Here is an 18,692-nt window from a genome sequence, read left to right as displayed (position 1 = left end):
TGCACTGAAAATTAAACATGCATTTAAGGGCTTTGGCTGAATTAGGCTCTTTAAAAGAGCTTTAGTTCCTAAATGAGAGGTGGCAAGGGATTATTTGTATGTATCCTAACTTGAAAAATTGGAACCTAGTCTTCACGTTTTCCCCTAAAGCAAGTAGAATACTGGCCAATTTATCATGTGCGTATAGATGTGAATAATCCGGGGTTGTTTTAAATTCTGATTTTATTAAGAAGCCTTAGGAAAGTTATTCCTACCCTGTCAAAGGAGGTATGAATGTTAAAAAACTATGAACTACACAGATTATTACAAAAGCATATTTCAAGAGTACCTCACTGCAGGCTGTTGCTATGATCTTCTGATGTATTGATATCTACCCTGAAGAACTATTTACTGGCTCCCCCTCTCTTTCTCTGTTTTACCTTCTTTTTAATAAGCATATTGTTTTTAACACGTTTATCATGTAAGTTTAGTGAAATGGTCATTTTATTGATGGTTGTAGCTAAGGTATTCATCTTGTTACAAAGAGTGAAAGTCAATATTTTTTAATCCTGTAACCACAAAACTATTTATGCTGTGGTGTCATCTCCTAAACTCCATCATAATCCACTTCCACAAAGGTTTGAAGTGTTCCAGAATTATTTTGTGGGTTTACCTTCCTACTGGTTGTTCCATTTTAATATATATATATATTATATATGTTAGTGTTATTTTTGACAAAACATATACAGTCATTATACAAAACATAACAAAACATCATGTTCCTATTTTGTTTAAAATATGTTCAAGTTGACAGATAGTTACTTACACGTATAGACTGGGAAAACCTTCAGGCTAGGATATGCTCTGATCCATAGATATGAATGACTACAATACTAAAAAAGATCATTAGCAAAAATCTGATTTCTGTACTTCAGACTAAGGTGCTTGGTTCCAACCTCTAAGCTAATTTGCTTTTAATCAGTACCTGTAAAAAATCTATATGTTTATCAGAGGCAACATTCACAGAGAAGGCTGTTCTTTTTCTTAAAAGCCTGAAAATGGAAACAGCAGCCATAAAATTCCCAGCATTTACAAAACTGAAATATATTGTGTATTGTTTGAGGGGAGGACTGGTTTTGGGGGTTTTGTTTTTGTTTTTACCTGAATGTATGATATGTTCAAGATGTACCACCCTTGTAGGATTTATTGCTGAAAGAACTATGGAGCAAAGGGGCTGTAAGCTTTAAGGCTCTATTAAGTCTGATATTTTGACTACTATAAATGATAGACTTCTACTTTTGGCACCATTTTTTTGGCAACTTTTCAGTAATAATTCAGTGGATTTAGAAGACAGCTCTAGCATTCAGATAACAGCTTCAAGGTAGGTGAACTCTAAGCTCTATAAATAAATTCATACTGGTCGTAGAACAGTTTATTACGGCATCTCAAAAGCTGTGTTTGGATGAACTTAGTGGAGCTATTAATTACTTCCTGTATTTATTACTAGTAATATCATTTCTATAAGCTTTGGAATTAAAAATGTAAATAAGATATTCAGCTGCCTAAGTATTTAAAAGGTTCAAAGGAAAAAAGGATTACATCGCTGTTTAGTGTTTCAGTGACCTCCAAAGGACAGATAACAGTGAAGACCAGCAAAGTCAGACATTCGCTCCAAAAAACCCATTAACTTGTTATTATCACATATTAACACATCATATATCTCTCACTCTTCAAAATTCTATTTCTGAAAGCTGCGAAAATATGCATTTCTCCATATTTTGATTAGAATACAAATATATCTACATAGAACCATGGTAAATTGTTAGTGGATGGATATCTTGATTTCTTTTAGACTGCAGAGTAAAAGCACAATGAGAAAGACAAGAGAGATGGCCCCACAGAATCTATGGATTTGAAAACAGTAGAATGCACTAAGCAAAAGTCAGACTGAGTTGCCTAAATCTATAAAAGCAAGCTCTGGAGAGGTCAACATCACATTAGATTTTGTTGCCAGCATAGCATACTTTCTATATTGAATATATTTTTAAAATCTATCATTTTCTTCATTAAAAAACTATCAGCTTCCATATAAACTGTCCTAAAAATAATTAAAACACAAATAAAACTCCAATTTGAAATTCAGGTCTGATACAACAATGAACAAGTGCATATTCTGCACCCATTTACTTCAGCAGCACTTCATACATACCATACCATACCATACCATGACTTCAATGGGTTTTGCCTTGTCCTGAGGTCTATTTGTATGTTCTCCATGAGAGTTTTTAGCATTTAATATCTGAGCACAAAGTTTAAAAAAAAAAAAAAAAAAAAGGTGCATTTTTGAACTGTAGTCTTACTGTTCATTGTTGAAAATATTTCAGTATTTTTTAAACCTTTATTTTTTCATTAGCTTAGTTGCACAGCAGAACATATAGAAAACTTTAAAGATGATAGCAGAGGCTGCCACATGACATGGCACAGGGCAGTTGCCCCTTTGGGCACTATTTCCCCTTTGAACTGTCCTGTGGTCTGGATGGTAACAGTATTATGCCCTCAAGAAACGGTTGCTTGCAGGGAAAAAGTGTAGACCGAATTATGACTGCGCTGTCCTTTGATTCCTGCCTCTGCCCAGCCTCACAGAAGTAGTAAAGTTTGCAAGCCCACTTTTTGGCACTGCATCCTGTCCTGATGTAAAGTTTGAGCTCCCCACAGGTTTCTGGCCAGTGCCAGAGCCAAGCTTCTGACCACACTCTCCCCTTTCCACCACACACCCAGTACTCAATGGATCCTGCCCACACTGTTCTCACATGCAGTAGAAAATGCAGGGAACCAAAGGACTCTCCTTTTCCCCTTTAAACTCATGTACAGTGTGTCCAGATTTCATTTTCACCTGCTCCCAAGTCCAGAATGGCTAACAGCGCAGTGGCCTATGATGCTCTGAGCTACATATGGCAGCAGTGAGTAGCGAAGCTCACAGAGCAGTCAGGAGAGCTGCTCTGTAAATCATCCTGTTCATTAGTAAGTGGTAGTTAAGGAGTAATTCTGCTTGCACTTCACTTTACAGCCTCATACATCAGCTGAGCATGGTACCCACTGTTGGTGCTGGATTCCCAAATAAGGGACATCAGCATTGCTAGATTGTAAAGTCTTCTCTTTCTCTGATGTCTGAGACACAGGGCTAGCAACTCCACACTCTGACCTCCTCATGATTGACTCATGGCAACGTGCAAAGTAGAAAAGTCAGGCTTCCTCTAGTCAAATGGGAATTTGAAATGCATCTGATGTTTTCCTAACCAGTCACCAACATAAAGCATTGAAGAACATATGGTTTAGATCACCTATATGCTGACTTAGAGCACTTATGTGCTGAACTCATATGCATGGTTCAGAAGCCTTAGCTTTCTTACCTTGATTTGGGATGGCTCAACTTCGTGTTCTGAATGGCCTCAGTTTGATCCCTGGTTTGTCAGATAGGAGGGCACACATCATATTAAAAGGTGCTATTCTACTATTCAAGCTGGCGTGAGCTTGGAGAATTTCTGTTTGTCAGAAGAAATATATCACCAACTGATATATCAGTGCATGTGCCTGGGTGGGTCTCCCCTCAGCACCTGAGCTACACAGCCTGGGAGGCACAGTTACACCTGACGGATTTCATCAAAAGCCTGTGTTGGGAGAATACTAATAAGCCATACCAGCAGAGCTAAGGGTTGTAGTACAGCACATTCACCCCTTTGGCATTTTCATTAGAAGCAAATAATTCTGTGACTATATCTCAGTCTCTTAGAAAATAACTTGAAGTCATAACAGCATCAATGTTTTCATTACCTGTCCTATATTTAAAGCATGTGCTGCTGAGGAAGCTCTCCAGAACTGTGTTCACACTGAAATCAAACGTCTCCTTTATCCTAATGTGCACCTGAAGGATTCATGGGTGCCAAGAAAGGAGCAGCCTCTTGCAATGGCTGCACTGCATCCTAAAATTGGAGGGAAGCATGGCAGAGTCCAGATAGATTAAAGCAGATTAAAAGACATACTTATTAAGCAGAAAAACAATTGGAAGCAAATTTCAGGATAGTTCACTAGCAGCTGCAGGAATCCCTGGGTGAAGTCCATGCTATACAAATCCAACTAAACCCATGAATTTATGGTGTGTACACAGGAATTGGCACATGGTGCTGCTATTAGGAACATGCCACCTGCTCCCTGGATACGGTGTGGGAACTTGTATGTTCTCAGCACACCACCACCACTTTGCAAATGCACCAGGCATACCTAGAGAATCTTTGCTGTTGCACGGAGATGGGGCCAGGAGGACATAAGGCAGCTAAAGACTTTCTTCAGCTGAAATCACTGGCCATAAACCTTATGTGGGGTGTGGACTTGATGGTCTTTTCAACTGACAAATCTGGGGATGGTCATGTTGAAAGGGTATTGTGCAAAAGCTTCTAGCTCTGCAGGAACTAGAGGTCTTTGTCAGGTATCTAGCTCTCTAAATTTCACAAACACTGGTATAGTGCTATCTACATAAATTGTTACAGTCTTGTGGATAAATGCCTTGCTTACTTTAATGGAAATGTCTAGTAAACCACTGCTTTTGAAAAACTCTTGCTTTTAAATAGGAAAATGGGAGTCTAATTTTGGATTCTTAATCTAAATGGAAAAGATGAAGAGATTTCAGATTTTACTTAGCTTTTCAATTTGCAAATCACTTTTTATTCCATATACTCAAATACAGATATTGTAAAATTAGGTACTTAATTGTGATTTTAAATAGAGCTGGAATACTTATTAATTGCCACATTTGCAGCATTTGAATTCTTTTTGTCTGTCAGTATATTAAGTGAAAAGGGAACATTCAAAGGAAGAATGGGAGAATTTTTACTGGGAATTATGTACTTGTGTTGAGAAAAGAGAATGCAATCTGATAGCAGGGAAGACCAAGGCTGAAGTAAATTCACTGACAAAGACCAAAAGAATTCAGTTGCAATACAGTTCTCTTTCACGAAACAAAATATTTTATCTTATTGAATCTGATGCATAATATGAAAACTGTAAGATTGTTTTAGTGCCTGGATGATTACTATTCTCAGAAGCCATAGTGCCTGGATGATTACTATTCTCAGAAGCCATAAGAGAGACAGGTCTTTGTCTAGATCTCATTAAGGACACTCCAAGTTTTGCTCAGTCCTTTAGAAAAGATATGTTTTAGGCTGCTCTGCAGGGATTGTTTTATTGTCTACAAGGAAAGTTGCCTGATGGCTCCACAGGATCTGCACGAGGAGCACAAAATCTACCTGAGATTGTATTTTATACAATCATACAAGGATATGACACAAGATACGACAAAATGTTGGAGACTTGAAGTTAAAATCTGACCATGTAAATAAATTGAAGAACATGAAGTATGTGAAGTTAGTTATGCTTAGAAGGCCCAGGCTTAGCTATGCATTTCTTTCATCTCTGTTTTGAGTTAAACAGACTCTTAAAACTCTTTTCATGTACTTTGCTGTGTAAATAATAACAACAAATCAACAACAACCATCTGTTGCACATTAACCATTTTAATTTTAATGCATCTAATGATGCATGGCTTTTAATGGTCTTTCTGACTTAGTTGCCAATATCAGCAGAATGAGCTTGATAATTGACAAGGGTATGTAAATGATTGTCGCAGGTGGAAATGTATCACTTGCTGTGTACATTGAGAGAAGTGCCTTCAGAGACTGTGGATTTTAATCTTTAAAAATGTAAATTGTTTTGGTTTTGAAGGTTGAAATCTGGTCTTTAAGGCACTGTTAAAAGCCAGCTGAAGGAGGAAAAAAAGGGCCCACTGCAGAAAATCAAACCTGAGTTGTAAACTAGCTATAAATTGCTGCAGACCCAGTTTTCAGCAGCAGCTTTGACAAAGGACAGAGAGCAGCAATGGAAACTCAAGAGCAGAACAGGTGCTTCCAAGAAAGTGTCAGTGCTGTCATCCAAAAGCAGTAACCAGGATCTTGTATCTGATGACAGTTGAGAATGCAGTATAGAAAAAAAAATTCTCGTCAACACTGGTATTGCTTTTAAACATGATGTTTGGCTTGTCCCACAAGGACAAAGGGGAAACAGACATCACTGCTCATATCCTAAACTGAACAGAAATTGAAAATTCTGATAGTTTTTGAAGGGAAAATGCAGGCTTTAAACTCCAGTACCAAAAAAAACCCCAAAAACCAACAACAAAAAAAACCCCAAACAAACAACCCACAACAAAAGACAAACCAAAAAACCAAACAAACCCAAACCAAAAAACTAAAAAAAAAAACCCTGTCCCTTATTTTTCTTGCCTTCACAAATGAAAACTTGAAAGTGCAGAGAAGTAGTTTTCTTAGAAATATGCTGTCAGAAATTTTTGCATCCACTCTTAAAATAGTACTTTAATCTAAAAAAACAAGATATGTTCTAAACACTTTAATGTTCAGTACACTTTGTTATGTTCAGATGGCTGCAGGGGACCATCTTCTTAACGATTTTCACCACAGATAGTTCATTTGTGGAAAACACCTCTCATGACTACTTGAAATTTCCCCTCACACAGCAACTTGGTATCTTCACGGTGGAATTCAGAAGCTACAAATTACGAGAGGAGATAGAAAAGGTCCAAAGATGCCAGAGAAGCATTTGTTCTGAAGCTGGGAATAAGATATATGACTTTCCTGTCATCTTCAGGAATGATAGATAAGTGAAGTGGGCTAATGGAGCGACACAAAGGTGCACTGTGAGCTATTCATCCAGAAAAATATTATCTGCATTTTAATGTTATGGGTGGTAGCAACCGTTGAAGCTGGTTTAAGAAAATAAGTTCGGAAGTTTTGCCACTTCATTGTAATGGATGACTATACAATACAGTTGCAGCTATAAAAATATCTAGTAGTGATACTTGCATAAAGTTGGGCAAATATAGCCTGCAGGTTTTCTCTGAGCTTTTTCTTTCCTAGTTTTTGTGGCACTCATCACCGAAGTATCTGTGTATCCTCTGGTTTATTAGATATGCATGATAGGTTCCTCACTGGGAGCCTGCTTCCTAGTTTAGGAGGTTTTGCTTTGGGTAAAAATGGCATTTTTACTCTTCTCTATCCCCCATTAATTTAATGATGGTAAGAAAGCTTCTCTCGAAGAGGCTCCTGCAGTGCACCCTGAATGTCATCATTAGTCTGGAAGTTCATTTCTCAGCTAAATATTTCAGCATACTTGCATACTTTGATGTAGGCTCTTTATTTTACCTTTTCCCACAAGATGGCAACTACCTTGATAGATTATGGCTGAAGACTTGGCTAGTTGGACCCCAACTTGCTGAAGGTGTTGAAAGTGAACCTTATGTTGGCATTAAAAATCTGCAAGAAGCTCATTGAATAATCAAAGCACAGCAGTGGCCTGGACCATTGACGTGCCACCTTCATCCCTGATATTGTACATGCCACGATCCACTTTGGGACTTCTGACGCTGGGATACGGACTTGAATGGAGCTCTGTGAGGCCTTCCCAGCCACCTGAGCCAGGAGACTTTTGTCCATGCTAAGTGAAAGACTAACAGGACCCCAGAGCTCTGCACAACTCTCACAAATATTCACAAAGAGCACAGGCTCACCTCCTTCAGACTATTGCGCTGCTGCAGCTTTCAGTGCCTACATGAGGTTCTGGTCTGTCTGTAGAGGTTCTTACACTGTATAGGTGTCCTATACTTTTAATGACAATCCAATTAATTCTTTTTCTTGGGGCACTTTTATGGCTGAAGGCTGTGAACTTGCTTTGCTGATCTCACCACTTCAATGATTTATCTATGTATATTTATTTATCATAATCTGCATAATAACAATTTTATCAAAATATTTGTTTCCTATTGGAACTGACCTCTGAGAATTGCTTTTATCTGAGAATTTTGTGAACAGTGTAGAAAGGAAAAATCCTTTCTTTCAAACTGTAAAATTCCATAAGTGGCCACATTTTTATAAAAGCTGTCAAAGTTTTGTGAATCATGAAGAAATTAGCAAGATTGCAACCTGTTTGTAGATGGCTTGTGAGGATCATTGAATACATTAGTTTTAATGGCCAATTTTACCACTGTTAGCTCAATCAGCACAAGAATTATATTTCTGAAAGCTAAGACAACTTGGACACATTATCCAAATTTCTTTCCAACATGTTGGAAGCAAAGCAAACTGCTGTGTTTACTGAAGAGGACAGCTTTGCTCTGAGAGTTTATTTTTATTCCTCTTCTTACTCAGTTACAGGGAAAGATCCTACAATTATTGACTATCTTTTAGTGGTGATTTACTTGGCGAAGATTGATTAGCACAATCAGTCACTCTAAAGCAATTTTCATCACCAAATATTAGATGGTTTCTTTTCCTACTTGATTAGCAGTCCTGCTGCAGGTTACATTGTAGATGTAATTCTATAAACACAGCTTGCAAAGTGTTGTTATATAGCAAATCCACGTCTAAATATAGAAATTCTTAAATATTTATGGGTACTAACTGTGTGCAAGCGCATGTGCACACATGCGTGTGTTTGTATATATGTATATGAAGAAAATCTGAAAATGATTATATTCTAAATGTGGAGTTAAAAGATTTGAATTCAGAGATTAATCTTCCATATGTATATATATATGAATAATATTGTTGTTTGATCTTATCATCCCGCCCCAGCATAATCTGTGTAAAAGAAATAAAAAAATCCTTAGATATGCTTAGCAGAAAGTAATTCACATTTTTCCTTAAACGTGCAGCTAGCTTAATGCATTTTAACTCAGGAATTGTGTTCAGATAGTTTTGTGGTTTTTTATTTATTTGGAACGCTTGCTTTTTGAGCTATTCTGTTTTAAGCTTTGGGCTTTAAAGGCTGCACTGTTTGGCTCTGTTCCCTAGGGCTGACCTTAAGTGAACTGCTACCCCAAATGAAGAAATCACATGTAATTCCTATCCTAAAATCTTCCTTCAGATTGAAAAGAAAGCAGAAGCAACCATGTTTAAGTACAGATTCAGCAGAGCTGCTAAAGTGTCTGTATTTCTAAGTACTGCAAGGCAATGTGTACAGTATAGATCAAATAATATAGCTCACTCTTAGAGTTATGTAAATAATACATTTGCCAATAAAAATGTATATGTGCATTAAAAAAATGCCCTGGATTTAATGAGTGACTGAACGTTGTTAATTCTGCTTCTTGATGAAGTTTTCTGTGCTGTACAGACACAAGGACAAGCAGGTATGTGCACAGAATAGCTATCAGATGGGGGTTTCATTGCTTTGAGTAATTTCATAACCTAAAGATTCTAATCTAGAAAAAAGGGAAGAGGTGTCTACCCCTGGACCCATGCTGGAGACAGCAGTCCTCCCTCAGTAAAGCAGCAGTGGTTGTGCTGCAAAAGACTGGCTGTGAAACCTGTATAGGAGATGCAGGACTTTGAAGAGGGGAGAATTTGACAGGTAGTTGCAGTAGGTCCCTGTCTCCCACTGGGGCTAGCTGCCAGTGTGAGAAGGTTCCCAGGAGTTCCCTAGAACTGATTTTCCTGATGGGTAAATTCAATCTTTCACTTTGTCTTAAGTTTCCTTTCAGTAACAGCTTGGCTACTCAGATTCAACAGTGGATACAATATTTTAGACCCAAATTATTTACACAGTGAAACAGGAAAAATTAAAGTATTTTGAAGTTTCAGTAGAATTTCCCAGGCCTCAAATGGGACAAGTCTTCTTGGCTTGGCACAACCCAGATCACAGTTGTGCATAGGAGAATTTAAACTCCCGTTATCTCCAACTCTCCTGCAAGTCAGAAAGGCAGATAAAACCACAACAACAATCTTGCATTTAAAAATCAAAACTGAGCAAAGCTTCTGACTTTTTCTTGAGTTGCTAAATATATAGCCCCGTTTTCAGTGAAAACTTAGTTCTGTTTATCTCTTATTTCTCTGTACACTTAGTGTTATATCTACTATAATAATGGAGTTGTAACTTACTATACATGATGAATGAACATGAGTAAATGCTGTTGTCATGCAAAGTCACGTAATTGATACCTTATGAAATACTGAAAAAAATGAGTTAGTATTTTTGCAAATATCTTTCTCATATAAACACACAGTCCCAGAGATAAATGTTTAAAAAGGATTCTCCTGATCTGAAATCGAAAACTGCATGTTCACATGGAAGTCCAAGTTTGAATTTTTGCTTACCAAGTAGCTGTAAAGAATAAGTAACCAGGCTAGTACACACGATTCTTTTCTCTAAGCATGGTGCCAGGTTGCAAAATTTATAGATATAAAAGCCTGAGGAAAGCTTTGAGAAAGGTAACTCTGTTGTATCACTGTAACACATACAAAAAACGAGACTATCATCACAAGGAAATTATTTTATTGTGTAAATTTTGTATTCTTTCTAACGGAGAGGCTTTAAGTCACTAACATAGAACCTAAGTTAACAAAAAGAATATTTCTTGAGTTTCCAATACTCCATTTTGATATATTTAGTTCTAAATGTATGGGATATTAGCAAATACTAGCACCTGTTACAACGCAGGAGATCCTAACAGCAGGAATTGCCAGTATACTGAATTTAAACTGTAACCTCTTTGCAGACTTTTTTTTCAAACTCTTGCCATTAGAAGCAGTGATGGTAGCAGGCAACATCCAGTGTGGTAAGGCTTTTTATGTCAGGCTATTTTTAATTTCTGAATTTTCTCTGTACCACTAGTAGTATAAACATACAACAGATTGGGATCCCTTAATTTATGTCAGGAATCTGGGTGAAAGCAGTGAGCTCATGTAGAAGGACTACAAAAGTTTCTACTTAGCCAAATGAGAGATGCTGAGATTATTTTAAATAGTATTTGTGGTAAATCACTATATTCCAGTTGAACAATAATGAAGAAAACTCACTGATCTGTAATGATTACTGATTCTCGTAAAACCTTTGATTATTCAGCTGGAGAAGATCTCTCAGATCATGTGGTATGACCTCCTGTGTGGAGCATGATGTTCCTGCACAGTAAGCCAACAAGAAATGTATCTAACTTATTTTTGAACACTGTTAATGAAGGTGACTCAGGTTCATCAGTAGAAAGCATTTTCCCATTATCTAATTGCTTGTCTGCTAAGAAATGTTCCCTTTTATCTAATTCTGATCTTTTAATTTTACACCATTAATTCTTATTTGATTTCTAAAAAGAAAGAAAGCAGTTATTCCTTTAGCTTTCTCTTTGGATGTAAGCAACTGGTAAATAACTTCAAAGACAATTAAGTAATGCCAGCTTAGTGCTCCATAATATATGATAATCACCTTTGCCATGGCTGTGTTTCAATTGAGACCGAAAAAAAAAAAAAAAAAAGGCAACTTAGAGATAGATACTCAGTTTAAAAAAAAGAGCTCCTGTGAGTAGCCAAATCTAAAATGTTAGACACAGGAACCAAAGCCAACTTTTTATAAATAATGTATTTTCTACTGAAGTGAGGGATACATTTAGTTTTTGTAGATCTGAGTGGATACTTTCAAAACACTCTGGCAGACAAAATATTGGAAATAATTATATATTTGCACTGAATAACATACTACTGAATTACATTTATTAGCACAAAATCCCATGATAATCCCTCAAAATGCATCTGAATGCTGTCACTATTACATTTCACAAAAGCAGGAATTAGAAAATATGTAACCAACCCTTAATACCTTTGAAATGTGTGTTGTAAGTAGCAAATCATGGACAACATCAAATCAGGAAATAATAAGTATCTTTCATGACTGGTTTTCATTGTGATGCAAGTCCAAAGTTTTGCAGGAAACCTTTTAAATGATAGGCTAAAAATGAAGGTTTTCTGCTGAAGAGTATTGCAAATTCCCATCTCAGTGAGTGATTATGAGCATTGCCTGATGTCAACAGTCAGTGTGGTTGTTTATTCTCTGCTTGGCTCTCCTTTCAAGTCCCAGGCTTATATCACATTATTTTCTCTAAACTCATTATAGCTGGGACTAAAATGTGCCGATAAGTCATAACATTTTCCTAGAGACCATCCAGTGTCCAAAGTCACAGGAATGTGGGCTGCTCTGCCTGACCTCACATGCAGTTAATCTTAAATGTGTTACTCTTCGTTTAGTGAAGGAGAAAATGAAGTCAGGAGTGTCTCATTTGCTTGCAAAGAAGGAAAGTTTCAAAGAAAAAAGAAAAATTTGAAATAGACACCAGAACATTAAGTGATAATACCTAACCCTGTGGAGCTGAGATGGAGAGTTTAAAATCTCCTTTATAATTGTCAGGTGAAGGGTAATTATGACACAGCAAGGTTCAAATTCAGAAAAATAACAGTAAAAGTTGCAACACGACAGTTGAGAAAACAGAAGAGTGACTACAGAGAAACACCCCTTTATTTTGGTCACAGTCGTATTTTTATATCACATCTTCCTCTCCAAGGAGTAAGTCTTGCCTGCTTCTGTGAGGGGTTCGATGCTGCAACGTGTGTACTGCCGGACCCCTCCCTGAGAGCTGCTTGCCCACAGTGGTGTGCCCGCTGGCCTCAGAGCCCCGCGCTGGGTCTGCATGTGAGGGGCACATCTCCCCACCCTGCTGTTGCAGAATGCTCTGCACTGTCCCTCCAACAAAAAGCTCTCTCTAGCAAGAAAGAGCAAAGTGGATTTATGCCTCTTTCACACATGCGACACCCTGAGCCTCGCCAGAGGCTGCAGCTGTAGCCATCAGCTTGGATAACCAGCATCTGCATCTCCTCCCGTAAATAACAGCAGTCTGCACGGCTAGATGAGGCTGTCTTCACATAACGCTATTCTCAGGACATTTATCTTCTTTCTCTTCAACACAAGACTAAATCCATGATTTTAAAGCTGCTCAGAGGGATGGTGGAGAATGGCTTCTTCCATGCTTTAAGGAGAACCCCAACATGTAAATGATGCTCAGAGCAAATCCTTTGACCACAGTTACCTTCATTGTACAGAAAACTTGTCTGCCAGTGTTAGAAGTCATATAATCAGACATGGTTACTTTATGTATATTTATTTTTATCTGCTGAAAGAAAATAGCTTTATTTTTCCAGAAGAGATTAATTTTATTTTATTTGTTCCAGAGAAAGCAGTATACACCAAATTGAAGATGTACACTTAAGGACATTATAACACTGGAAATAAAACAGCAACCACAAATCCAGCAAGAAGTGTGGGGATTGTTCTGAAAGGCAAATAATAAAATGACATTTTACTGGTGATGATGCCTACTCTAGACAGGCAGTGACAGCTAAGTGTCAATGATGGATGAAGCAATTCCTGTGTGTGTATACACAGGCAATAGCAAAGCCACCAGGACTTGATATTCTTTCCAGTGATGTTAACTGGCATTTTCTCATCAAAATTAGTTTGACCAGACTTGGGCCTCTAATTACTATGAGTCTAACTGTACATTTCTACAAGAAAAAAATTAAGTAAGTAATATTTTTGAGCCTCTTCAACTATATGAACGAGTATTTGACACCTAACCAAATTATTTTAGGGGGATACCCAGAGACCTCCTGAGCTCAGGACTAGCTGGAGACCGGGAATGAATTTGCTTCCAGAGGCATTAAGCATATAATTGCAGGGTGGATTGATGCCACTTGGATAAAAGAACCCAGATGAGCTGCAGATGTCAGGTGTCCAGTCAACCCAAAAAACCCCCTCAAACCAACTGCACAGTATTGAAGATGGATATAGCATTGTCTAGCCTTGGCTTTAGACAAGGTAAATGTCCTAGCAGATCATTAATGCTGGGGGACAAACCAATGAAATATTCCTCTGGTAAGTGTTTGTTTCTAATTAAATTGCAGATGTGTGAAGCTGCTAAAAGATTTAGAACATTATAAACCTTGAAAAGATATATTAAAAAGCCTAACTTAGCTAGCATATATAACTAACAAAATGGTACATAAAAACATATGCACACCCTCTTACTTGCACAGAATTACTGCCATTAAAACAACAAGTGCTGATGAGTCAATGTTGTGACCCTCTTTACCTTTGATCAAAGCAGTTCTTATTATATCCTTGACTTGCTGAATTCTAAAATGGGGAAAAGAATTTAAAAAGGACTCTGGTCTGAGAGTCATAACTGCTTCAGAGACTGATGCTTAACAAAAATGACAATTCATTTTTTCTATGCCAAATATCAATAGTTAAGCACTGTAATCTGTTTCTTTAATGTAACCATTTGATAGAAATCTATGCACAATGCTCAAGTCTAAAACTATTAGATCAACTATTAGAAAAGAAGTCTGGCTGACAAAGTCTGATAGAAGACAGAAATACCAGGATTCCTGCTAACAGTTGTACTTCATGTGGCTAAGCTTATCTGAGTGGGACTAGAGTACCAAGGTGTCCACAAGAAAATATATTAATGACTCATTTAAGACACTGAAGTCCCTCTTAGCTTGCCCCATGGGATATGCTTTTCATACCACATCTTTAAAATGAACAGGAATACTAGCAACCCAATGATAATTAAAAAGAAAACTAAATTTTACTTTAATTTTGAAGTGAGTTTAGGCATTTCGAAGTGCCTAAGGTATGTGATCTTACTCGTTTTAGGAGTTCCATATTAAATACACAAAGTTATATAATTTATAGTCAATCATTAAAAGTTTCTCCATTTATATACAGACCCATATCTTCTAATTTATTTATCTCGAGCTATATCAAGGTTAATAGAGTTAAACTAAATCTCATTGCCTGTGAATGCAATTACCACAAATATGACATATAGTTAAACAGCAGCCTTCAGCAGAACCTGCTGCTGGATACATGTTGCTATGTTAAAACCTCCCCTTTCAAGTGCAGATATTTGTACCAGTGTTTAAGTGTTTAATTCTGCACCACAACAAAGTAAAGTGAAGGGAAAAGTGCGGATCAATGCTATTCCTGTTATTTCTACATTATGCATACATCTGGGGCTTTACCAAAACAGAAAGATGTGAATTTCTGACAGTTACTCTTTTCTTCCTCCACTTAAAATGTGTGCTATATACATGTATTTATAAGCAGATTCTATTTAAACATATTACATGTATGTTGTGTGTGTTTTATACGTGTATGCATACATACATTTGAAGGTAAAGTAAAACCATAAAATAAGACATTTTCTCTTTACTTACAATGTTTTCCACAACCAATAGGTACGTGAAAGGGTGATTAAAAAAACATTGCAACTCAGATTATCAGGCAGTTCCCTCATCTAAATGAATGCCTATGTTTCTGGAAAAAATAGATTGCCTTTTTAAAAGGATGAAGGTACCTTCTGCTGTGACTAATCTTATCCAACCATCTGAGAAAGGCATAGCAGGAAACAATTTATTGAGTGTAATTATTTAGTATGCAGGTAGCAGTAAATAACAAACACGAGCTTCTTAGAATATACAGTCAGTAGAAGAAATACCTAATTACTGAGGATTTTTGCAAGTGTCTTTTTAGACTAGAGTCAACATTCAGCTTTTAGGAATAGTGCATCGTGATCTGCTGTGGAAAGACTTTGGACCAACAAATCAGCATTGAATATTGTGGCTATGGATAACACAACAGAATATGGATAGTATAGCAGTCTCGTTTTATGAAATATAAGGACTCATACAACCAAGTTGTTAATAAAATATAAAATAATCCAAATTAAATGTTTTTGCTGTATTATCCTCTTCTCTGGCTGTAGAAAATGTATATTGTTTCAATTACAGTATTTTGGACTCTATCAATTCATCATCCTCTAGATGGCTATTGTCAAAAACTATACAAGCTTGATATATAAAATGTCATTTAGACTTCATAGTCCCTCCAAAAGGAAATCAGTACTCATTACATTGATCTCTTCAGCATATAGAAAGGGAACCTAAACGTGCTCTCCAGAAATTTGACATATGCAACATACAGAATGTTAATACTAATATTCCTCACTTCCTACTATTCTGTTCCCTTTTTGTCATCTTTGGCTGCTTCAAAGAGTGAGATGACTCTTCTGGTAAGAGGTTGGTCTTTACTTCTTGGCATCATTCTTGTAAGATAAGTTACTGGAAACAGTCCATAGCTGTTGTTCCCATGAGAAAGAAACTTTCTATTTTTGGAATGGGTCCTTCCTGTCCCTCACTCTATCAGTGTTTATCAGTACTAAATAATCCTCCAAAGACCTGAAGACCCTTGAATTCTAAAATTTCATTTTAATTCCACACACCTTTTTATCTTTTTTTTTGTTTGTTTTTGGTTTTGTTTTTGGTTTTGTTTTTGGTTTTTTTGTTAAGTCCTTGGGAAGGTAAATGCATTAAAATAATAATTTTCAGTTTTTAATTAATTATTCTTAAAGATATTTAATTTCTTAGAACTAAACTGCTATTCTAAGCACCTTCATTCTAAACATCAAGAAAGTTTAAAGCAAAGACAGTGCTGGTAGCATCACCTCTGTTCTGTACTTCCTCTTTCAGAGCCTTGGAAGATTTGCAAATATATCAGCTGGATAGCTTGCTTTAAATGGTCTTTTAGATTCTTTGGTGGATATGTGCAGAATTTATATGGCTGATAATCCTATAGACAATGCCACATTGCCTTGTATTCTGAAAGCTTGACCAAAAACAATAAATCAAATGTGTTAATGGACTAGTGAATAGTCACACTGGGGTTTTGCATATTTTCTTCCTTGTGTGCTGGTATTTTTAACAGCGGTAACAGCTGCTCCGATTACAATTTTATATTTAAAATCAAATTTAATCACATTTACCTAAATGCAGACCCAATTTTGTCATCCTTCTTTACTGGTGATACCACATCAAGAAATACAGAACAATTCCCTAGTAATAGCATTTTATTCAAGACTGTTCAGTGGATTTCTACGTGACCCAGATGCGTTATTGGATGATATTTCATCTCCTTCATTCTGCCTCCTTTGCTTGACATATATATTATTTAAACTGTAGGTTGGTGTCTTTCCATGTCTTCTGCAGTTTTCAATGTCTTTCCTCCTATAAATATTCTTTGCCCTCCCATTTTATGGCCCTTCATTGTGATGGTATGAGCTTAGTCGCATTGCTTCTCTCAGTTTTGTCATTCTCATATTTACAGTATTGGTGTTACTGGATGTGCTATCTCCTCTGATGCCAGCATATACATTCTAGTGCTGTATTTTATGGGGTTTTTTTATGCTTTGAATTGAGTTATAGCTTTCACTAGTATTAGACTTTGCTCTGACAACTTAGGATGCCTTGCATCTATTATCACTCCTAGCCTATATTCTTCTTAAAGCCCTGTACTCACAGTTTGACCACACTATGAACTGCATCAAAAATCAACTCCATGTGATTGCTTTTGCTCTTTCCATTCTCATTTAAATGTGACTTTTCTAATACAACATGCCTATTAAATGAGCATCAATTTTTTTGTGTTTTCATCTGTAATCCATCTTTTCCATGTCAGTCACAGACAGCACATACATAATCAGGTATCCAAACCTTTGAGTTCAGTAATACATGAGTGTTTCTGAGTTTCCAGAACTGATTACTCTTAATATTGTCATAGGGACTACAAATCCAATTGTATTGCATTGCTTGCATTGTATTGCATTGCTTGCTGCTGCTTCTTGCACATTCTGAATACTTCTTTGTACATAATTATTCTTTTAATAATTTTGCAGGTATTCCTGGTGTTAATTTAAAAATTATTTTTACAATTTCTCTTCAGGATCCTTGACATTTAGTCCCCACCTTTCTTCAGCTTCCACTCCAGCTTTTTAAACTTTCTATTGCATTTCTTCCTATTACCTACCCAACTTTTCATCAGCTTTCCTCATAGCTATCAGTGCAAAGGGATTTGGAATGCTGTTGTATTTATTCTTTTTTAATTTCTCTGTATTCTCTTTCTGAAGAAAAAGCACATAGAATCAAGAAAAAGGCAGAGTTCCCAGCCTCCTAAGTATGAAAGGTCATCCTGATCCAGGAGCTTTCAGAAAGCCTTATTAAACTCCTGCTACACATTACATTGCCTTTTAAAGTTTCCAAATGTACATGTAACAGCCACCAAAAGCAGGAACAAAAACCACATGGCTCATTAATAGAAAAATAAACCAATGCATAGAGTAGAAATCAGAGTCATCATTTTAAACTGCTTTGAGACAGGGAGGCTGCTGAATATTTGACAGGAATTATTGACTCCAAATTGCATGGCTATTTCTAATTCTCACAATAGTCCTCTGTGTCCTCCCCCCACTGGGAAGGCCTGTTCTTGCCACAGAATTCATTAATTTTAATTAAGAAATCAATTTGAAAAAAGTGGCACGTTTTGCTACTACATTTTGAAATCCAGGTTCTTCTTGCTTCTTTCTTGGAGTGGGAAGAGGAGACAAATTCAGTATGACAAACCCTAATTTGCATAGTTGTGAAGCCAGGGACATGGAGTCACTCCAAGTCAATATGGAGATGCTAGTTTATCATGTCCACGTACACTTGTTCATACAAAGCACCATCTGATGCTTATGTGATAAATAGAACTACTGGCGTTAAGCTAAAGTTGTCACACAATTCAGCAAGGTTTGAAAATAATTACGGCACAGACAGCTTGGATCTGATCCCAATCCTCAAGGATGTCACACAATTTCCATAAGGCTGAAACTTAAAAAAACCCCCAAACAAAACAAAAACCCAAAACAAAACACAACCCCCCACCCACCCCCC

The 18,692-nt window shown here is 36.8% G+C and overlaps 1 protein-coding gene across 1 annotated transcript in view; it reads left to right on the top strand.

Annotated features, from left to right (window-relative positions):
* TMEM47 (transmembrane protein 47) overlaps nucleotides 1–18,692 on the top strand; it is a 146,334-nt gene that overhangs the window by 96,631 nt on the left and 31,011 nt on the right. The gene's annotated exons all lie outside the window — the stretch shown is intronic.

Source organism: Athene cunicularia (genome assembly GCF_003259725.1).
Source record: "Athene cunicularia isolate RWA chromosome 1 unlocalized genomic scaffold, athCun1 chr1_part1, whole genome shotgun sequence".
NCBI classification, from domain to species: Eukaryota; Metazoa; Chordata; class Aves; order Strigiformes; family Strigidae; genus Athene; species Athene cunicularia.
Note: the sequence above shows the minus strand (reverse complement) of the source record. Positions and strands in the feature narration are given on the sequence as shown.